Genomic DNA, 24005 nt, shown 5'->3' on the forward strand with positions numbered 1-24005 from the left:
CTCCTGACTACCCTCTGCTTCTTCAGTCACTCCTTCTTGAGTTGCTGCTGAAGAGGTGATTGCAGCTACTTGATTCCTCTCCATCTTCTTGGTGAGGTCAGCCAATTGCTTGGTAATCATCTTGTTTTAAGCTAGCAGTGCATCCACATTGTTTAGCTCCATCACTCCTCTAGTGTTGCCTCTTTCAGAAGCATAGAAGTAGTCATTCTCAGCTACAGTCTCAATGACATCTATGGCTTCTTCAATAGTCTTCTTCTTGTTCAGAGATCCCCCGGATGAGTGGTCTACTGTCTTCTTTGATTCATAAGAAAGACCTTCATAGAAAATGTGCAACTACACCCATTCATTGAACATATCTGGCGGGCACCTTCTTGTCAAGTCTTTAAACCTCTCCCATGCTTCATATAGAGTCTCACCATCTTGCTGCCTGAAAGTTTGAACCTCAGCTCTCAACCTGTTGATTCTTTGAGGAGGATAGAATCTCGCCAAGAATTTGTTTACCACATCTTCCCAGGTTGTTAAGCTCTCCTTTCGGGAAGGATTCCAGCCATTTAGATGCCTTGTCCTTGAGTGAGAAGGGGAATAGAAGTAGTCTGTAGGTGTCAGGATGAACACCATTAGACTTCACAGTGTCACATATCCTCAGGAAGGTGGTTAGATATTGATTGGGATCTTCTTAAACACTTCCTCCGAATGAATAGTTGTTCTGAACAAGGGTGATGAGTTGTGGCTTTAGTTCAAAGTTGTTGGCATGTATGGTTGGCTTTGGGATGCTACTTCCACAGTTTCCCTGGGTTTGGGTTTGTGAGCCTCTTCTTCATGATGGTTCTCCATATTCTCATCCATGTCTAGTTCAAAGTACTCTTCCTCTTCCTCAGCACCAACTACTCTCTTCCCTCTTGTTTCCCTCCTTAATCTAAGGAAGGTCCTCTCAGGTTCAGAATCAAAGAAAGTTGAAGCCCTGCTTCTTCTACCTGTCATACAACCAATAAGGCACAAACAAAAAGGATAGATGCAGACAGTATTTTCTGCAAAAATGTGGTTAGTGTGAGTGATGCAATATATCAAATAGTTAATGGGTCAGTGAACTAAATAGTAAAAAAAATAATATGCAGATAGCACAACAAATGGGTGAGAGGTAAAGGGAAGGAAATAACCAAAACTGAAAGTAAATTAGTCAGATGGAATTAAATCAAACAAAAGAAAAGTGCTCAATCTAGTTATCCACCAATTTAGTCATTGTTGATACAAAATCAATCCCCAGCAACGGTGCCATAAACTTGATGCACGGAAACTTGTCTCTCAACAGATTTCCCTCGGCAAGTATACCGAATTGTCGTCAAGTAAAAACTCACAATAGAGTGAGGTCGAATCCCACAGGGATTGATTGGTCAAGCAACTTTAATTGCAGGAATGTTCTAGTTGAGCTAAGCAGAATTTGATATGAGAATTGCAGGAAATGAAATGGCGGGAAAGTAAATGACAAAAAATGTAAATGCAGGAAATAAAGAGCTGAATATAAATGACAGAAAGTAAATTGTAGAATCTTAAATGGGGAAAGGGAGTTCAGCATGAAAGTAAATGGCAGAAACTAAAGAGAATGGGTAAGATCAGAAATGGGAAATTCATTGGGTTTAGAAGATGTTGCATTCTCCGGATCAAGTTCATTTTCATCTCTTCCTCAATCAATGCATTCATTGATCTCCTTGGCAATCTTAAGTGATTGAATTCCAATTCCTTGGTAACTCAATCTCTCAAATCTTGATCAATAGCCAATTCCTTGGTCTAATTGCTCATGAGAAGAGATGAGGTGCGGTCACTGATTATACCACATGTATTTCTAAATCAAAGTATTGGGAGAATTATATATCACCATATCCGCCCAAACCCCAATTTGGTCCAACATGAGAGCATTTCTAGCATGATCTCTTCATTCCTCTTCCAAGGTTCAGAAGAGATCCAAGTATGAATAGTTTCTTTTCCAAGACAACTATCCAATTGGATGAAGATTGAAAGCTTTCAAGTAAAATCAAAAGAAAAGAAAGAAGAAGAATAATGAAAACTATTATTGATCAATCAAATTACAACAGCGCTCCCTAACCCAATGAAAGGAGTTTAGTTGTTCATGGCTCTGGGAATGGAAAGCAAAGATGGAGAGTACATTCTGAAGTAAAACTAGAAGTTGCAGAGAAAGTAAAATTATACAGAGAGTAGAGAGTAGTCCTCTCAATCCCCAAAAGCTCTTCTCTAGTTCAAAACTACCCCTATATATACTACTCTTCTGATTTTCCAGTTGGCTCTTCAAGTCTTGGATATGGGCATTTGGGTCTTGAGTTGAAGCAGTTAGGAATCTTCAGTGGGCTCAGCTTTACTTGCAGAGAAAGTGTGAAGTAGGCATGGACTTTGGCTAGGACGTTAGTGGCATTAACATTAAGTGAAAATGTAGGTTCGAGAACGTTAATGACAATCACCTTTTGCACTAATGTTAGTGGCACTAACGTGACCACTAACGTTGCCTCTTGATCCATCGCGAGCGTTATTGGCGTTTACCTTTGCCAATAACGTTGCCCTTGGCCCCTTCTTCCCTACGTTAGAGTCCACGTTAGTGTAGCTAACATGATTCTTAACGTGGGTATGCCTCAACTTCGAGAGCGTTAGTGACACTTACCTTTGTCACTAACGCTCCAAACACCCTTCTTCCCACGTTAGAGTTCACGTTACTTAGGTTAACGTGACTTCTAACTTGGTAGTGATAGCCATCTCCAACGTTAGTGACAAAGGTGAGTGTCACTAACGTTGGCTCATCATTCCTTTCCTCCATGTTAGCTTCCACGTTAATGCAATTAACGTGGCTAATAGAGGCTTAGTCCAACGTTAGTGACAAAGGTAAGTGTCACTAACGTTGGCTCTTCATTGCTTCTCCCACGTTAGATTTCACATTAATTTAGTTAACGTAACTCTTAACGTGGCTAAGTGTGCTCCTCTCCCCAACGTTAATGGCTTTCACTTTACCACTAACGTTGGAGCTTTACTTCTCTTCCACGTTAGCTTCCACGTTAACTACGTTAACATGGACACTAACGTGGGCTATGATGGCTCACGAAAGCATTATTGGTGTTCACTTTTCTTGTTAACGTTGTAAGCTAGCCTCCTTTCCACGTTAATGGTCACGTTAGTTTGACTAACGTGGCTATTAATGTGGCATCTTTCTTGCTTCCTTTGTCCTGAAATCAAGCAAATAAAGTGCATCAAAGCTAGGTTCGAACCCATGAGATCATGCATCATTCAATTTATCATTCAATTCATGCATAATTCTCATGAAATCATATAAAATTCACAATGTTTGCTTGAATCAAGATGTAAATGATTATTTATCCAAAACTTGCTTATTCCCTGGCATCACTTACCTTTCTTGCAATTTAAGTTTCAGCTCTTTTAATTTCTTGCACTTTAAGTTTCAGCCATTTAAGCTTCCTGCAATTTACTTTTTTGTCAATTTTCATTCTGCACTATAGGTTACTTGCAATTTCCTTTCTGTTATTCAAATTTCACCAAATTCATCAAATATTCGCTTAACTAAATTCATCATCATACTAAAGTTGCTCAATCCATCAATCCCTGTGGGATCAACCTCACTTCTGTGAGTTTTACTACTTGATGCGACCTGGTACACTTGCCGGTGAGTTTGTGTGGAATCAATTTTCCCTCATCAAGTTTTTGGCACCGTTGCCGGGGATTGATTTAGATTGACAATGATTAAGTAGGTGATAATCTAGATTAAGCACTTTTCTTTGTTTTTGTTAAGCATACTAACTGTTTGAGAATTTGGTTAAGCTAACCTTAACCTTACTCTAGCAATAGAGTGCTTTATTTTTTGTTTCTGGTTTTGTTTGTGTTGTATGCCAGGAGGAAGAAGAGGTGAGTCCACCTCCTTTAATTCTGAGCCAGAGAGAACATTTTTGAGATTAAGAAAAGAAGCAAGAGGGAAGGGAGTTATCAGAGAAGAAGAATCAGAAGAAGAAGATTACGAGATGGAGGGAAATCTCCCTAATCCACCAGAGGAAGTGGCCAACAACAATGGCCCTCCTCAAAGGAGAGTTCTAGCATCTTACTATTTTCCCAATCCAAGAAACTGTGGGAGCAATATACTCACTCCTAATGTTCATGCAAATAACTTTGAGTTGAAGCCTCAACTTATTACTCTGGTGCAGAACAATTGTTCCTATGGAGGAGGTCCACTTGAAGATCCAAACCAACATTTATCCATCTTCCTGAGGATTTGTGAAACTGTCAAGACAAATGGTGTGCATCGAGACATCTATAAGCTGCAGCTATTTCCATTCTCTTTGAGGGATAAGGCTTCTCAATGGCTAGAGACATTTCCCAAAGAAAACATCAACAATTGGGAGGACTTAATGAGCAAATTCCTAGCCAAATTCTACCCACCTCAGAGGATCATTAGATTGAAGACAGAAGTCAAACATTCACTTAAATGGATGGAGAATCATTGTGTGATACTTGGGAAAGATACAAGGTCTTGATCAAGAAGTGTCCACCAGAGATGTTTAGTGAATGGGACAGACTTCAAAATTTTTATGAAGGTTTTGATTATTCAGCTGGAGGTTCAGTACAACTCATGAAGATAGCTGAGGAAGCCCAAAATCTCATAGACACTGTGACCAATAACCAATACTTTTATGGTCATCAAAGGCAACACCAACCAGCTCAAAGGAAAGGTGTGTTGGAGCTGGAAGGTGTGGATACTATCTTGGCATAAAACAAAGTGATGCACCAACAAAATCCAGCAGCAAATGGAAATGATGGCTAAGAGGATTGATGGTCTTCAAATAGCTGCAGTAAACACTACAAATCAACCACCAGCTGGATAGGAGCAGAATGAAGAAATCTATGAAGAGCAGTAGCCAAAACAAGTTAACTATATGCACAACCAAAGTCCTAGACAGAATGAATTTTATGGAGACACTTACAACTCCTCTTGGAGGAACCACCCCAATCTAAGGTGGGGAGACAACCAGAACTCATGGCAAAGGAATTCCAACTCAAGCAACCCCCGCACAAACCACCAGAACCATCAGCAAACTAACCAAAATCCATATAGAGAACCACAAAACAACTACCCCACTTCTAGCTTCTATCCACCTCACAACCCATCAACTAACCAAAATAATTTCCACCAACCATCTTCATCCCAAACTCAGCTACAACCACCCCAAGAATCCCAAAGAATCTCTAATTTGGAGATGATAATGGAGAAGATGATGAAGCATCAAGAGTTAGCTAATAAAAACCATGAAGATTCACTAAGAAACTTGGAAAGACAAATAGGCCAACTGTCCAAATAGCCAGAAAGACCAACCAACACTTTCCCAAGTGATACCATTCCAAATCCCAAAGAAGAATACAAAGCAATTCAACTCATGAGTGGAAGAACATTGGAGGATTACAAGGTTGGCAGTAAGAAGGATCAAGAAAAGCTCAAGAAGAAGGATGAAGAGCCACTAGCTTCAAAGAAGGAAAAGCAAGTTATGAAGGAGCATTCACAAGAACAGAGGAAGGAAGTCAAGCCTTACACTCTCCCTCTGGCATACTTTCAAAGATTGCAAAGAGAGCTCAATGATCAACAATTTCCCAAGTTTCTAGAGGTTTTTAAGAAGCCAAAAATAAACTTACCACTTGCTGAAGCATTGGAGCAAATGCCCCTGTATGCTAAGTTCCTCAAGGAGCACATCAATAAGAAGAGAAGCTGGAATGAAAAGGAGACAGTGGTCTTAACTAAAGAGTGCAGTGCAGTAATCTAAAAATGCCTCCCACCAAAACTCAAAGATCTTGGGAGTTTCATCATATCATGCACTATAGGCAATATGACCTTGGAAAAAGCTCTCTGTAACTTAGGTGCCAGCATTAATTTGATGCCGCTTTCACTGATGAAAAAGCTTGCAATATATAAAGTCAATCCCACCAGAATGTCGCTTCAAATGGCTGATAGATCACTCAAGATACCTAATGGAGTTGTGGAAAATTTGTTGGTGAAAGTAGGGGAATTCATATTCCCTGCTGATTTTGTCATTTTAGACATGGAAGAAGAAGGACACAACTCGATTATCTTGGGGAGACCCTTCGAAACGATTTTGGATATGTGATTGTTGAATTTTTTTCTGGAAAGAATAGGAAAAAATGGATTAATATTGATTTGATCTGACTCATTATCCGAGATCCATTCTGAACCGGATGGCCCGTAGGTCCTGGCACAAGGTTAGAATTCTAGCTCTTCCAGAGTGGTATCTCACTGATGGCTCGGGCCCCCCCGGAAGGAGGCCTTCTTCGCCCTCCACCTAAGCTGCGCAGGAAAAGCCCAAAGCCAATCCCAGGGAACAGTGAAGCTTCATAGGGTCTTTCTGTCCAGGTGGAGGTAGTGCCACAGCAAGGGCTATAATTGATGTGGAGAAAGGTGAAATGACCCTCAGGGTGCATGATAAAAAAATGATCATCAATGTCTTTGAAGCCATCCAACATCCCCCTGAGAAGGAAAAGCATATGAGGGTGGAAATGATAGAAGAATTGGAGGAGGAGCTACTTGAAGCCAATGATCAGGAAGAACAAGAAGAGGAAACAAAAGTGGAACAAGATATCATAGAAGAAGGAGTAGCAGAAATCTCCTTTGAAGGCAAGACAGAAGAGGTACCAAAACAAGAATTAAAGCCCCTCCCTCCTCATCTCAAGTATGCATTTCTTGGAGAAGAAGAGACCCTGCCAATGATCATCAATTCCTCCTTAAACATGGAAGAAGAAACAAAGCTTATTGAAGTGTTGAAAGCTCACAAGACAGCTTTGGGATGGATGATTGATGATATCAAGGGCATAAGCCCTGCCATCTGCATGCACAAGATTTTGCTGGAGGAGGACTCAAGGCCTGTGGTGCAACCTCAAAGAAGACTTAACCCAACCATGAAGGAGGTGGTTCAAAAGGAGGTGGTTCAAAAGGAGGTGATAAAGTTGTGGAATGCTGGAATAATATACCCAATCTCTGATACCCAATCTCTGGAAGGAGGAATGACTGTAATCTTCAATGAGAAGAATGAATTAATCCCTACAAGGAAAGATCACTTTCCTCTCCCTTTCGTTGATCAGATACTAGAAAGGTTGGCTGGCCATGCCTATTACTGCTTCTTGGATGGGTATTCTGGGTACAATCAAATAGTGGTGGACCCCAAGGATTAAGAGAAAACTTCATTCACCTGTCCATTTGGAGTCTTTGCTTACAGAAGAATGCCTTTTGGGCTCTGCAATGCTCTAGCAACCTTCCAAAGGTGTATGCTTTCCATATTCTCTGACATGGTTGAAAAATTCTTAGAGGTCTTTATGGATGATTTCTCTATTTTTGGTAACTCTTTTGAAACATGTCTGCAATATCTAACTCTTGTATTGAAAAGATGCCAAGAAACAAATTTAGTTTTGAATTGGGAAAAATGCCATTTCATGGTACCAGAAGGTATTGTTCTTGGGCATAAGGTTTCAAGCAAGGGTATAGAAGTTGACAGAGCTAAAATAGAAATCATTGAAAAGCTCCCTATACCTGTCAATGTAAAAGCAGTGAGAAGTTTTCTTGGGCATGGTGGGTTTTATAGAAGATTCATCAAGGATTTTTCAAAAATAGCCAAACCACTGAGCAATTTGCTAGTGGTTGACAATCCTTTCATCTTTGATGACAATTGCAAGCATGCCTTTGAAACTTTTAAAAAGAAAACTCACTATAGTACCAATCATCACACCTCTAGAATAGGGACTTCCTTTTGAACTAATGTGTGATGCAAGTGATGTTGGAATTGGTGCTGTATTAGAGCAAAAAAAAAAGACAAGCTGCATCATGTCATATACTATGCCAGTAAGGTGTTAAATGAGGAACAAAAGAATTATACCACCACAGAGAAAGAGCTCCTGGCTATTGTATATGCATTTGACAAGTTTAGACAATACTTGATTGGTTTAAAAGTTATAGTATATATTGATCATGCTACTCTCAAGTATCTTATGTCTAAACAGGATGCAAAGTCAAGACTTATCAGGTGGGTGCTGTTGCTACAAGAATTTGACATTGAAATGAGAGATAGGAAGGGAAGCGAGAATCAAGTGGCAGACCACTTGTCAAGATTACCACAAGAAGCTAACCAGGATACACCACAACCAGTGAATGAAAAGTTCCCAGATGAACATCTTCTCCAAGTCCAGCAAGCACCTTTGTTTGCTAACATTGCAAACTATAAGGTGGGAAGAAAGATTCCTCAAGAGTTTACTAAGCAACAAGTGAAGAAGCTGCATAATTAAGCCAAGAGATTCTTGTGGGACGAGCCTTTCTTGTTCAAGAGGTGTCCAGATGGGATGATTAGAAGGTGTATCCTTGAAAGTGAGATGAGAGACATACTGTGACACTGTCATGGTTCAGCTTATGGTGGACATTTTAGGCCAGAAAGAACAGTAGCTAAAGTGCTTCAAAGTGGATTTTATTGGCCAACTATATTCAAAGATGTCAGAGAGTTTGTGCACCAATAAAATAAATGTCAAACAGCTGGAGGGTTAACAAAAAGGAATGAAATGCCTCAAAACTTCATCTTGGAGGTGGAGCTATTTGATCTCTGGGGTATAGATTTCATGGGCCCCTTTCCTCCATCCTATTCCTTCAAATACATTCTGGTAGCAGTGGAATATGTCTCCAAATGGGTGGAGGCTATAGCCACAACCATATGTGATGCACCAATTGTCCTCCAATTCCTGAAGAAATAGATCTTTACCAGATATGGGGTGCCCAAAGGTCTTGTTAGTGATGGTGGCAGCCACTTTTGTAACAAACAAATGGAGATACTACTCCTCAAATATGGGGTAATTCACAAAGTAGCCACAACATACCACCCTCAAACTAATGGGCAGGCTGAATTGGCAAATAGGGAGCTAAAGAGAATCTTGGAGAAGATAGTTGGGATCACAAGAAAAGACTGGGCTAGAAAGTTGGATGATGCTCTATGGGCATATCGAACTGCATTCAAAACCCTAATTGAAAAGTCACCCTTTCAGCTAATCTATAGAAAATCATGTCACCTTCCTCTAGAGCTAGAACATAAAGCTAACTGGGCCACTGATGCCAGGGCATCATGGCCTGTTTTTCTATGCTTTTTCAGTAGATTTTAATTCAGTTTTCATACAATTTCTGCTGATAAAGGAGCAAAAGCATGATAAATCTCTGCATGAAACAAAATCCCAAGCATAGGTGAATTTTAGTTAATATACATGGTAAATATGATGAAATAGATCACACTAAGTGAAAGTATGATTTTGAGCATTAGTAGCACACTTAGTATAGTAAAGTTTATCTTGTATGCATGTTACTTTGACACACTTTGTTTGCTTGATTTCAGACCAAAAGAAGTAGAGAAGAACCACGTTAGTGGCTACGTTAGCGCCACTTAAGTGACCATTAAAGTGGAAGGAAGGAAAGCTTGGAAAGCTAGTGAGAACGTTAACGCCACTAACGTTAGCAAAGGGCAAGAAGACCCACGTTAGCGACCCCGTTAGCTTCACTAACATGGAAGAAAAGAGAAGCCCCAATGTTAGTGAGAAAGTTAATGGCATTAACTTTGAAGAAGGAAAGGGAAACGCCAACGTTAGTGGTAAAGGTGAGTGCCACTAACGTTTGCGAAGGCTAGAAGACTCACGTTAGCTTCCTCGTTAGTTACATTAACGTGGGGACTAACGTGGAAGAAAAGGGAAACGCCAACGTTAGTGGAAAAGGTGAGTGCCACTAACGTTGGCAAAGCAAAGGAAGACCCACGTTAATGGCCATGTTAGTGTAGTTAACGTGGACATTAACGTAGGCAAAAATCTCACCCGGCAGCCTGACCATGCCTTCTTCAAACAAGAATAACTTGGGCCACAAAGCTCCAAATGAGGTGATTTCAGTGGCATTGGAAAGTAGGATTCCAGAGCTTTCTAAGCATATATGGCACTACATGGTGGACACTAAATTTGAGGGAGAAAACCTGCCCCGAAAGTGCAAAGATGAACATGGTATCAACCTGTAGTAAGGCCAGCTGATCTCTTCACCTTCCAAGAAGTATAACTCGAGTTGTAGAGCTCCAAATGATGCGCTTCCAAAGGTGATGGAAAGTAGACATCCAGGGCTTTCCAAAAATATATAATAGTATGGGGTGGACATTAAGTTAAGCTTCAGAAACTGGCAATTTTCAGCCCCTGGTCGCGGACGTTATTGGCACTCACGTTTGCCAATAACGCCAGCCACTATGCCAGCAACCCTGTCCCCTTTAAAGGAGCATAACTTGAGTTACAGAGGTCCAATTGAGGTGATTGTAGTTGCATTAGAAATCTGACATTCAGAGCTTTCCAATGATATATAATACTCTATAGTGGACATGAAATTGGAGCACAAACCAGAGGCATCTTTTAAGCCCCAAAACACCAACTGGGTAGCAAGTGTGACGTTAGCCACACTAACTTTAGCACTAACGCCATACTTGTAGCGTTAGTATGGCTAACGGCAGCAATAATGCCAAGTCATCTTGGACCTCAATTTGATTCACTTCTCTCTCAAGTCCACTTCAAAGCTCAAGCAAGCAAGCCCACAAGTGTCAACCAATCAAGGCAACAAGAAGCATCTAGAATAGAAATTTTCATTTCATTGTAATTTGCTTTTAATTTCATTTTGTAATTTAGGAGAGCCTATATAAAGGCCTTAGCTTTTACTTTGAAGATATACGAGAACGAAGAATTGAAGGAAGGGGGAGAGAGTGAAGACCAATTCGAACTTCTGTGAATTGGTACACTCCAAGGGGAGTGGGTCTTCGGACCCCTCCCCTCAACACTCTTCTTCATTTTCTCTTCTTTTCTTCCTTAGGAGTAGTTTCATTTTTGTTGTAATTTTCATTTATGAATTTTGAAGTTTCAATTTTAGTTTTAATCTTCATCTTTACTTTTCTGCACTTTCTTTCTTTTCTATTTTGGTAGAGCAATGATCAACTAACTCTTTTCATTAGGTTAGAGAGCTCTATTGTAATTCAGTGGATCAATTGTAGTTTTTATTCTTCTTCTTCTTTCTTTTCTCTTGATTTTACTAGAGAGCTTTCGATCTTCATCCAATTGGGTAATTGTCTCGGAAGAGAAATTGCTCATACTTGGATTTCCTCTGAACCTTGGAAGAGGAATTAGGAAATCATGCTAGAAATGCTTTCTCATGTTGGACCGAATTGGGGTTGGATGGATATGGTGACTATAATCCTACCAACACTTGATTTGGGAACGCATGTGGTATAATCAGTGACCATGCTTCATCTCTTCTCATGAGCAATTGACCAAGGAATTGGCTATTGATCAAGAATTGAGAGAGTGAATTACCAAGAAATTAGAATTCGATCACTTAAGATTGCCAAGGAGATCAATGAATGCATTGATTGAGGAAGAGATGAGAATGAACATGATCCGGAGGGTTGCAATATCTCTTGATCCCAATGTTCATTTTATATTTAGTTCTTACATTTACTTTTCTAGCTATTTTACTTTTCTGCACTTCATTGCTTTCTTTACATTCATGTAATTTACATTCCCTTGTTGCTTATCACTCCAATCTAATTCGTCTAACTAGGATAATCAATTAATCATTGATTGCTTAATCCGTTAATTTCTGTGGGATTCGACCTCACTCTTTTGTGAGTTATTACTTGACGACAATTCGGTATACTTGCCGAAGGAAAATTTGTTGAGAGACAAGTTTTCCGTGCATCAAGTTTATGGCGCCGTTGTCGGGGATTAATTGTGATTAACAAACTACCGGTTGGTTGATTACCTAGATTAGACATTTTTTTTGTTTTGCTTTATTCATGTAATTAATTTAGTTCTTTACTTTCTATGCCCTCTAACTGTTTGTGTTAATGCCCACCAAGAAGCCCCTGTTCGTGACAGCTCTGGCTCTTGGTGATTTTGTTATTAATACAACAGTTCTTTTACTCAGCTTCTTTCCAAATAAAATTGGCATATGATCACATTCTAAGTTTGGTGTTGCCCTGCAACAATCTGTTTTCAATCTTTCTGGATACTTGCATCAATTCCAAGAGAAAGTGTCACACTAAGTTTGGTGTGCCACTTATTTTTTTCTATGCAATGTATCCAACAACACCACTTGTTTGTACAATCATAATGCCTTTGCTTCTTTGGCCTACAGTGTTATCCTTAATTTTTGCTTGCTTAACCGCATACATCACTTACAATTCAGTATGTAAGACGTTCATGACCCATCATAGACCCCACCACCACTGTTTTATTTGCTGCTTGAAGACAAGCAATTAGTCTAAATTAGTGTGGGAAGGGAGAAAAGTAGGAGAAAAAGGGCAACAACAATGAAGATAAACTACAAGGTGGTAAAGTTCCTTTTTCCTCTTACTTATTTCCAGTACATTCAATTGCATGATTGTCTTCTAATTTCTTTGTATGTATGTGTGCTTGCTCCTCATGAATAAGCATAGTTTGATTCTTGAATTACAATATGTTGCTGTGACATTATGATTGCCATCTTGAATTTTTGTGAGTCCAAAGCAATGAAGTTTCATGATCATAAACAAACAAGGTCATTTAAGAAGAAGTCGGCATGAGCATATAAGTATTGGGAAGCTAGCATGACTATTGTTGCTCAATTACATTTGAATTTATTTAATTGAAGTTTTCATCTAGGACATTTTATGAAATTTTTTAAATCATGAAAACCTTAAAAAAGCAATTGCAAATAAGGCAAGAAAAGAAAAGGGAGAGAATGAGAAAGTTGAAGGCTCTGAGTACCAATGACAATTCAATTGTTAAGTGCTTGTGGTGTTTATATATCAAGCAAAAAGCTTGAAAACAAAACATTTAGAGTCAAGGCTAGGCTCAAGTGCAAAAGCACTCCCTCAAAGCTCAAGGCTCTGAGCATCAATGATTAGAGAATCAAGAAGACAAGAAAACAAAATGAGCTTAAAGAGACCTCTGATTAAATGCTTGTGGTGCTTATGTATCAAGTGGTAATACTTGAAAACAAAACATTTAGAGTCGTAGCTTTCAAATCATGGTGCAAAGCACCTGAGAAGATAAGATAAAAAGAGAATGACAAGCTTGTTCAAGGAAGAAACATACAGAAAAGATTTCATAAAATGAGCTAGATAGAGGCATCAATCATCTGAATTTCTTTTGTGATTGTTGCATGCATAGAAAGCTAGCTAACCATGAACATTACACTGCTACTCTTCTTACCTTGGATGTCAAACATTATTGCATGATTCTCTTCTTGCTTGGGGACAAGCAAGCTTTAAGTTTGGTGTTGTGATGCCAGGGCATCATGGCCTGTTTTTCTATGCTTTTTTAGTAGATTTTAATTCAGTTTTCATACAATTTTCTGCTAATAAAGGAGCAAAAGCATGATAAATCTCTGCATGAAATAAAATCCTAAGCATAGGTGAATTTTAGTTAATATACATGGTAAATATGATGAAATAGATCACACTAAGTGAAAGTATGATTTTGAGCATTAGTAGCACACTTAGTATAGTAAAGTTTATCTTGTATGTTACTTTGATACACTTTGTTTGCTTGATTTCAGACCAAAAGAAGCAGAGAAGAGCCACGTTAGTGGCTACGTTAGCGCCACTAACGTGGCTATTAAAGTGGAAGGAAGGAAAGCTTGGAAACCTAGTGAGAACGTTAACGCCACTAACGTTAGCAAAGGGCAAGAAGACCCATGTTAGCGACCCCGTTAGCTTCACTAACGTGGAAGAAAAGAGAAGCCCAACGTTAGTGAGAAAGTTAATGGCATTAACTTTGAAGAAGGAAAGGGAAACACCAACGTTAGTGGTAAAGGTGAGTGCCACTAACGTTTGCGAAGGCTAGAAGACTCACGTTAGCTTCCACGTTAGTTACATTAACGTGGGGACTAACGTGGAAGGAAAGGGAAACGCCAACGTTAGTGGAAAAGGTGAGTGCCACTAACGTTGGCGAAGCAAAGGAAGACCCACGTTAATGGCCACGTTAGTGTAGTTAATGTGGACATTAACGTACGCAAAAATCTCACCCGGCAGCCTGACCATGCCTTCTTCAAACAAGAATAACTTGAGCCACAAAGCTCCAAACGAGGTGATTCCAGTGGCATTGAAAAGTAGGATTTCAGAGCTTTCCAAGAATATATAGCACTACATGGTGGACACTAAATTTGAGGGAGAAAACCTGCCCTGAAAGTGCAAAGATGAACATGGTATCAACCTGTAGTAAGGCCAGCTGACCTCTTTACCTTCCAAGAAGTATAACTCGAGTTGTAGAGCTCCAAATGATGCGCTTCCAAAGGCGTTGGAAAGTAGACATCCAGAGCTTTCCAACAATATATAATAGTTTGGGGTGGACATTAAGTTAAACTTCAGAAACGGGAAATTTTCAGCCCTGATTGCGGACGTTATTGGCACTCACGTTTGCCAATAACGCCAGCCACTATGCCAGCAACCCTGTCTCCTTCAAAGGAGCATAACCTGAGTTACAGAGGTCCAATTGAGGTGATTCTAGTTGCGTTAGAAAGCTGACATTCAGAGCTTTCCAATGATATATAATACTCTATAGTGGACATGAAATTGTAGCACAAACCAGAGTCATCTTTTAAGCCCCAAAACACCAACTGGGTAGCAAGTGTGACGTTAGCCACACTAACGCCACACTTGTAGCGTTAGTATGGCTAACGGCAGCAATAACGCCAAGTCATCCTGGACCTCAATTTGATTCACTTCTCTCTCAAGTCTACTTCAAAGCTCATGCAAGGAAGCCCACAAGTGTCAACCAATCAAGGCCACAAGAAGCATCTAGAATAGAAAATTTTATTTCATTGTAATTTGCTTTTAATTTCATTTTGTAATTTAGGAGAGCCTATATAAAGGCCTTAACTTTAACTTTGAAGATATACGAGAACGGAGAATTGAAGAAAGGGGGAGAGAGTGAAGACCAATTCGAACTTCTGTGAACTGGTACACTCCAAGGGGAGTGGGTCTTCGGACCCCTCCCCTTAACCACTTTTCTTCCTTAGGAGTAGTTTCATTTTAGTTGTAATTTTCATTTATGAATTTTGAAGTTTCAATTTTAGTTTTAATCTTCATCTTTACTTTTCTGCACTTTCTTTCTTTTCTATTTTGGTAGAGCAATGATCAACTAACTCTTTTCATTGGGTTAGAGAGCTCTATTGTAATTCAATGGATCAATTGTAGTTCTTATTCTTCTTCTTCTTTCTTTTCTCTTGATTTTACTAGAGAACTTTCGATCTTCATCTAATTGGGTAATTGTCTCGGAAGAGAAATTTCTCATACTTGGATTTCCTCTGAACCTTGGAAGAGGAATGAGGAAATCATGCTAGAAATGCTTTCTGATGTTGGACCAAATTGGGGTTGGATGGATATGGTGACTATAATCCTACCAACACTTGATTTGGGAATGCATGTGGTATAATCAGTGACCATACTTCATCACTTCTCATGAGCAATTGACCAAGGAATTGGCTATTGATCAAGAATTGAGAGATTGAATTACCAAGAATTTGGAATTCGATCACTTAAGATTGCCAAGGAGATCAATGAATGCATTGATTGAGGAAGAGATGAGAATGAACATGATCCGGAGGGTTGCAATATCTCTTGATCCCAATGTTCATTTTATTTTTAGTTCTTACATTTGCTTTTCTTGCCATTTTACCTTTCTGCACTTTATTGCTTTCTTCACATTCATGCAATTTACATTCCCTTGTTGCTTATCACTCCAATCTGATTCGTCTAACTAGGATAATCAATTAACCATTGATTGCTTAATCCGTTAATCTCTGTGGGATTCGACCTCACTCTTTTGTGTGTTATTACTTGACGATAATTCGGTATACTTGCCGAAGAAAAATTTGTTGAGAGACAAGTTTTCCGTGCATCAGTCACTAAGCTCCTCAATCTTGACTCTCAAGTAGCAGGAGAGAAAAGGCTATTGCAACTCAATGAGCTAGATGAATTCAAATTGGAAGCTTATGAGAATGCAAAGATATACAAGGAGAGAGCTAAAAAGTGACATGATAAGAAAATCTTGAAAAGAGACTTCAAACCAGGACAACAAGTGCTCTTATATAATTCCAGGCTCAAGGTTTTTCCTGGCAAACTCAAGTCCAAATGGACTGGCCCTTATCTGGTAACTAAGGTTTTCCCACATGGAAGCCTTGAACTTCTGAATGAAGCCACAAAGGACATAATCACAGCAAATGGTCAAAGAGCTAAGCATTATTTGGGAGGATCTTGGAACAAAGAAGAGAGTGTTCATGAGTTGCGATGAATAAAGAAGGAGGATGTTAAGCTAATGACGATAAACAAGCGCTTGTTGGGAGGCAACCCAACCAAAGGTAGTTTTCTTTTCCTAGCTATTTAAAAAAAAAGTGAAGTAGAATTCTCTGCATTGCAAGGAGCTAAGTTTGGTGTTGCACACCAAAACATTTTGAGGGTGAATGTGTGGTTTTAAGTTTGGTGTTCCACCACAAATTTTATCAATGACACATTACAACCCTCTGCAGAATTTATCAGTAACTCCAAACAATCAGAGAAACTACTTAGCACTTGTGTAGTTCCTAGTTCAGGATCTACTTTCTTTAATAAAAGTACAAGGTTTCATGTATGTGATTAATTTGCTGCATAAGAAACATGGTCAAGGAGGTAAGTTTGGTGTTCACACACCAAAGTAAGCTCAAAAGCCTACAAACCTTCATGCATGCTAACCATTCTTCAAGTGGTTGCGGGACAAGCAACTTCCACTATCATTGTAGAAAATCACTCAACTTTTTGGAAGGATTATACATCATCAGCAAGAAAAGCACGAAAGCTAAGGGGGATGATGAAGGACTAAGCAATGCCAAAAGGTTGTATTTTTACTCAACTGTTTATGCCTTGAAGTGCTTTAGTTGGAAGTCTGATTGTACCCCTTCTCTGATTAGTTTACTCTTTTCTGCATTTTGTTTGTTCACTATTGTTTTAACTCAGTAATTTAGCCAGAATGTTTGCTTGTGCATTACTTATCCTTCTTGAATTCATGTCTTGTTCCCCTCTGTATAAATAAGAGAAAATGTTGAAAGAGAAAGTGATTGTCCAAAGTGGTAGGAATAAAAATAAAACTCAGCGGTGGTAATTCCTTGAATAGTAGGTAAGCTCAATAATAAAACCTACAAGGTAGAATATCTCTTTCAAGTATGGACTTAGTTGCTGATATGAACATTCAATTAATAATTATCCTTGGGAAAAGAAGAAGTAAGGAGGAAAGAAAGAAAATCCAAGAATTGGCAAACAAAAATGAAAGAAACAAATTAAAAAAAGCTAGACACAAATAGCTTGGACCTTAAGACACATGCCTGTGGTGCTATTGTATTAGGATATGCTTGGATTATTAGGTTCTGAGGAGTATTTTAAAACTTGGTAACTTGGATTAACTAATCCAGGATTACCAACTGAAAATCCACCATCAAGAGCAACCTAACTACAAAGCATTTAGTAACCCAAAGAGGTGCTGGGCATCAATGTTCTTAAGAAGAATCGTGAGACAAGTGTCTGTAGTAAAGAGGTGTTGAGAAAAATTAAGCCAAAAAGCTGCTGTAACACTTGACACTGAGCTACAATTGAAAAATAAGTTTCTAAAGCAAAGGTGATGAATCCAATTGACACCCCCATTCAAAAAAATGGTGAATCAATTCTTTTGGCAAGCGCACCAAAATTATCGTCAAGTAATAACCCACAATGGAGTGGGATCATATCCATAGAGATTGGCAAATTCAAGCAAATTTAATCGATTGATGAATTAGTCAAGCAGAACAAGTAGATTGTGATTGCAGAATTATAAATGGCTGAAATGTAAATGGCTAGAATGTAAAGGAAAGCAATAAAGTGCATAAAAGGAAATAGCAAAATGTAAAGTGCATAATTATAAATGACTTGAATGTAAATGGGAGTGGGGAATTGCTGAATGTAAAAGTAAGCTATAAAGAAAGGGATAGATAAGAATGGGGAAATTCATTGAGATCAGGAGATATTGTCTCTTTGGATCAATTTCAGCTTATATCCTCTTCAATCATGCAACTCACTGACCTCTTGGCAATCATGATTGATTGAGTCCCAATCCCTTGGTGACTCAATCTCTCAGATCTTGATCCATAGCCAATTCCTTGGTCTAATTGTTCATGAAGAGAGATATGCTTGGTCCCTGATTATACCACACATCATCAGAAGTCCAAGAAGAGGGAGGATTATGTCACCATATCCAAACACCAAAACCCAGATCCTACTCAAGTGTGAGAAGGGATTTCAAGCATGGTTTTATGTTTCCTTTCCCAAGGTTCCCATGAAATCCAATTTGTATTTAATCTCTTTTCCAAGATAATTGAACACTAAGCATTAGAAACAAAATTCCTTCTAGCAAATCAAAGAGAAGATGAAGAGAAGAAGAATTTCACTATCATCAATCCATTAAGTACAACAGAGCTCCCTCTCTCAATGAGAGGAAATTTAGCTACTCGTAGCTCAAAGAAAAGTACTCCAAAGTAAAGAAGATAGTGAAATGTAAAAGTGAATTCAAAACCCGTCTCCCTAACTGCTTAACCCCCCTTTAGTACTTCTTGGGGGTATTTATACTACTCCTAGATCTCAAAATAAAAGAATTACAAAAGTGAAAAAGGAAAATTACATTTTGTAGGGAAAAGAAACTCAATAAGCGTGACTTTCCAACTGGCATGTGGTTGGCGCTCCAGTGGCGTGTCACATGCTCCTTCAATTCTGGCATGCCCAATCCTTCAAGTGGCACGCCCTTCTTTAATAACATCCCTGACGTGCCACGCCTTCGAGCTCAAGTGGCACGCCCAGGGTCTTTTAATGCCCATGTAGCATGGCGTGCCACGCCTTCGAGTTTAAGTGGCACGCCCAGGGTCTTTTAATGCCCATCTAGCATGGCGTGCCACGCCTTCGAGCTTAAGTGGCATGCCCCAACCTTTTTCCACTTCTCTTTGCCTCTGGAAACTTGAACTAGCGTGGCATGCCCAGGGTCTAGCGTGCCACACCCTTGCTGCATGCTTGATGAAGCTCTCTAGAAAGTTGAACTAGCGTGGCACGCCCAGGGTCTGGCGTGCCACGCCTCTTTGTGAACAAGTGACTCTTCTATTTGGCGTGCCACGCTATGAGTTCAAAGTGGCACGCTTAAGTGAGGAATAGTGGATGGCGTGCCACGCCCTCGACACCAAGTGGCACGCCCATGTGTTTGGCCTCCTTCATCCTCTTTGGAAACTTGTACCAGTGTGCCATGCCTAGAGGCTGGCGTGCCATGCCCTTGATCTTGCCTTGGTTCCAGCAACTGGCGTGCCACGCCCAGCAATCAAGTGGCACACCATAGTGAGATTCTTGGATTGGCGTGCCACGCCTTCGATATCAAGTGGCACGCCCAGCTCTTGCTTTGGCCTCTTTGTGCATTAGCGTGCCACGCCTGGTCGCTCAAGTGGCACGCCAAAGTGAGAATGAGAGCCTAGCGTGCCACGCCTTCGACCTCAAGTGGCATGCCCAGACCTCTATGGCTTTCAACTCCCTTCTCTGAAATTTTGTACCAGCGTGCCACGCCATGCTGTTCAAGTTGCACGCTGACGATCGAATTTCTGCCGGTAAAGAATTTCATAAAAATAATCGCATTGTAAGTATAGTTTCTAAACCAACAGAGAATCCTTTCGTACAAAAACTTGTTTGTCACTAAAGCAAACCCAATAAAATTAATAACCGAAGTATTTAAACCTCGGGTTGTCTTCTCAAGGAATTGCAGGGAGGTGTAGTTTATTATTGGTTATGGAAAAAGGTATTTTTTTGGATTTTTAGAGTAAAGGAACAAGTAATTTAAATGACGAGAAAAATAAATTAATAATTAAAAAATCTCTTGGCAAGGTATGAGAACTGGAAATCCTATCCTAGTTATCCCTATCAGGTGTGATGAGAATTGTTTATTGCTCCCACTTAGTTAACCCTTACTAAATAAAGGAAAGTCAAGTGGACTAATCAACTTGATTCCTCAAGTCCTAGTCAACTCCTATGGAAAGACTAGCTTTAGAGGGATTCAAGTCAATCAGCAAATTCCAATGTCCAAACAACAACTGAGTTTGACAACTCAAGTATCACCAATTACTTAACCAAAGCCAAAAGGGGAAATAAATCTAAATTAAATTGAAGGCATCATAAATAGAATAAAACAATCATAAATCTGAAATACCTCAATGTGCATTAAATAGAATATTCAAATCTAACATGAGAAGGTTCATAAGCCAATTTGGCAACATAAGTCAAATACAAGTAAAAGCATTAGAATAAATAAAAGTAGAAGAAAAACATAAATTAAAGGAACATTGAACCTGGAATGAAGAGAAGTAGCCTAATCATAATAGAAATCCTAAATCCTAATCCTAATCCTAAATCCTAAGAGAGAGGAGAGAGCCTCTCTCTCTAAAAGCCACATCTAAAAACTAGAATTGTGAATTATGAAAGTTGTATGAATTGTTGCTGAATTGTTGTATGAATGAATGGATTCCCCCACTTTATAGCCTCTAATCTGTGTTTTTTGGGCCAAAAATTGGGCCAAAAACAGGGTCCAGAAATCGCTGGGATCGTTTTCTGCAAATTCTGCAAGTGGCGTCTGTCACGCGTGCGCGTGGGCCACGCGTTCGCGTCATGTGGAGTTTTTCCTTGTCACCCGTACGCGTCAGTCACGTGTCCGCGTCGTTTGCGTTCTGCTCAAGGCACGCGTCCGCGTCGTCTATGCGTGCGCGTTACTGCCTTTTCTTCAAAACTCCATTTTTGTGCTTTCCTTCCATTTTTGTATGTTTCCTTTCTATCCTCTAAGCCAATTCTGCCCTATGAAGCTTGAAAATACTTAACACACAAATCACGGCATCGAATGGTAATAAAAGATAATTAAAATTAATATTTTTAAAGCATAGGAAACATGTTTTCACATATATTATAAAATAAGGAAGGAATAGTAAAACCATGCAATTTACATGAATAAGTGGGTGAAGAATTGATAAAAACACTCAATTGAGCACAAGATGAATCATAAAATAGGGGTTTATCACACTACCATACAATTGTGGACTTCTCAAGCTTGGCGTGCCACGCCTGGTTCCTCAAGTGGCACGCCCAAGTGACTTCTTAGAGCTGGCGTGCCACGCCTTCGATACCAAGTAGTATGCCATAGTGATGGTTCCTCCTGAAGTGATGAGCTGGCGTGCCACGCCCCTTGGCTCAAGTGGCACGCCCATAGTAGGTGATGGGGTAGCCGTGCCACGCCCAGCCTGGCGTGCCACGTCCCTTTTGTCTCCTCCATTGTTACTTCTCTGGGACTTTGTACTAGCATGGCACGCCCAGGGTCTGGCATGCCACGCCCTTGTGAATGCTTGAGAACTCTCCTCTGGAATTTAGTACCGGCGTGCCACGCCCAGCTCCTGGCGTGGCACGCTAGTTCATTTTTTGTGGCGCTTGCTCCAAGTGGCACGCCAGTTTCACAGGCTCAGCTTCTTTGTTGCTTTCTTCCCATTTTTGATGTCTTTTTCACCTGAAATTCAGCACAACTCATCTCAAAGCAATGTACCATAATATTCATCAATTAATGCATGAATTGCAATGATCAATTGAGATTTACGCTCTTTTATGGTCCTCTTTATGCAAGAAAGAAGGGTAGATGATGCAAGTCATCAAAACGGAAGAAAAAAAATCTAACAAGGATCAATAAATAACAAGGCATTATAGCATCAACTCTAGTTAACACTCAAAGAGACATTTCACATTTGGAAGTTGATAATAATTGAGTTGCATTTTGTCTGCATAAAACCCCATGAACCAAATTCAATTACCTGCTAAATAAGGACATATATGCTTTTCTGTTTTCTTTCATTTCTTCTCATGTTCTAGCGCTTGCTTGAGACAAGTAAGATTTAAGTTCGGTATTGTGATGACAAGTCATCTTATGCTAGTTTCACAAGCATTTTTCATTTGTTTCATTATGTTTTATGCACTTTCTTGCACAATAAGTAAGTGATTGGAGTGAAATTTTATGTTTATCTTGATTCAATCAAACATCATTAACTTTATACAAAATCATGAGATTTATGCAAAAATTAGGTGATTATTATGAATGATGCAAAAATCTTGTGATTTTGGTGAGACTTTGATTGCTTGTTTGGTTAATTTCAGGTGAAAAATGAAGAGAAAAAAGGGCAGTGTAGAGTAACACTGCGCTCAAATAGAGAGCGCCATGCTCTCTATCGACGCACACGCGTACAGGACGCTTACGCATCGGGCAACAAATTTTGAAGACCCACGCGTATGCGTGCATGACGCGTACGCGGGGATGTGATTGGCGCTCATTTGCAAAAGGAGCGGTACGTTAATTGAGTGAGCGTTTTCGGGCAGATTTGAATTTGGAATTGAAAGTTTCACAACTGACATGCACGCGTACATGACGCATACGCGTCGATGGAGCACCTGGGATGAAGCACGCTTACGCGTGGGTAGCGCTGAAGCTTGGAATCACAATTTTGCTATCCACGCACACGCGCAGAGGACGCGCACGTGTGGGCAGCGTTCATGGGGCCAATGTAGCGCTCGATTAAAAAACGTTATCAAGAACGCGCACGCGTGAGTGGTGCGCGCAAGCATAACAAAAGCTGAAGATGGCAGTGACGTGTACGCGTATGTGACGCGTACGCGTCGAGATACGAAAACGCGAAGGGACACACGGGCGCAGTAGACGCATACGCGTGGGTGAATCAACGCTGCGCTCTCTTTCAGAACGCTACGTTCCCCTAGAAGCTGCAATAAGTACCCATCTCTGATCCACTTCATAAAAGGCCAAAAAGCCCACTCCAAGTATTGGATGACAAAATTGGAAAGTGTATAAATAGAGAAGAATTTAATTTCATTGGGGGGCTCTCTTTTATTTTTATTCCTTTTTAAAATTTTTAGAATTTAAGATCTGATCTGAGTTTTCTTCCTGTTTTTCTTCTTTTGCAAGTTTTTCTATTCTGTTTGAGAGTCTTAGATCTAATTTGAGTTTTCTTTCTATTTTTTTTCTTCTGCAATTTTCCATTTCTGTTTTAGAATTTTAGGTTTGATCTTAGTTTTCTTTCTGTTTTTCTTCTGCAATTTCTTCCTTTCTATTTTGATATTAGAGCAATTTAGATCTTAGTTTTCTTTCTGCTTTTCTTCTGCAATTTCTTCCTTTCTGTTTTGGAACTAGAGCAATTGATTTCTCTGATTTACAACAATCTACATTTTCTAGTTCTGTTTTGATTCCCAGCACCCAAATCCCTTTATTCTTCATGCAATTTAAGTTTCTTGGAAATTTAGATTCTGCAATTTAAATTACCTACACTTTAAGTTTCAGATATTTGCCTTTCTTGCAATTTAAGTTTTAGCTCTTTTAATTTCTTGTACTTTAAGTTTCAGCCATTTAAGCTTCCAGCAATTTACTTTTCTGTCAATTTTCATTCTGCACTCTAGCTTACTTGTAATTTCCTTTCTGTTAATCAAATTTCACCTAATTCATCAAATATTCGCTTAACTAACTTCATCATCATACTAAAGTTGCTCAATCCATCAATCTCTGTGGGATCGACCTCACTTCTGTGAGTTTTACTACTTGATGCGACCTGGTACACTTGCCGGTGAGTTTGTGTGGAATCAATTTTCCCTCATCATCCTCTTGTTGACAATCATTTGTGCCCTTGGATGAATAGCCTCTCCAAGCACCTTTGAAGCACCCACTTGAATGTTGGACTCCTCCAATTTGAACCTTGAACCATTTATGCCTTGAATTTCTTTGACAACCAACACACATTCCTTTACCATTTAACACCCCAAGAAGCACCTTAAGTTGGTGGTCTGTCTTCAAGATAG

General features: G+C 39.6%; 1 non-coding gene across 1 annotated transcript; it reads left to right on the forward strand.

Annotated features, from left to right (window-relative positions):
* The first annotated feature begins 349 nt into the window (after positions 1–349).
* LOC148564492 (small nucleolar RNA R71) lies at positions 350–456 on the forward strand. The gene has a single exon (XR_015885611.1). It is a non-coding gene; the product is annotated as a small nucleolar RNA R71 (small nucleolar RNA).
* Positions 457–24005: the final 23549 nt, after the last annotated feature.

The sequence above is a fragment of the Arachis ipaensis genome, chromosome B5 (assembly GCF_059453495.1).
Source record: "Arachis ipaensis isolate K30076 ecotype BB chromosome B5, ASM5945349v1, whole genome shotgun sequence".
NCBI classification, from domain to species: Eukaryota; Viridiplantae; Streptophyta; class Magnoliopsida; order Fabales; family Fabaceae; genus Arachis; species Arachis ipaensis.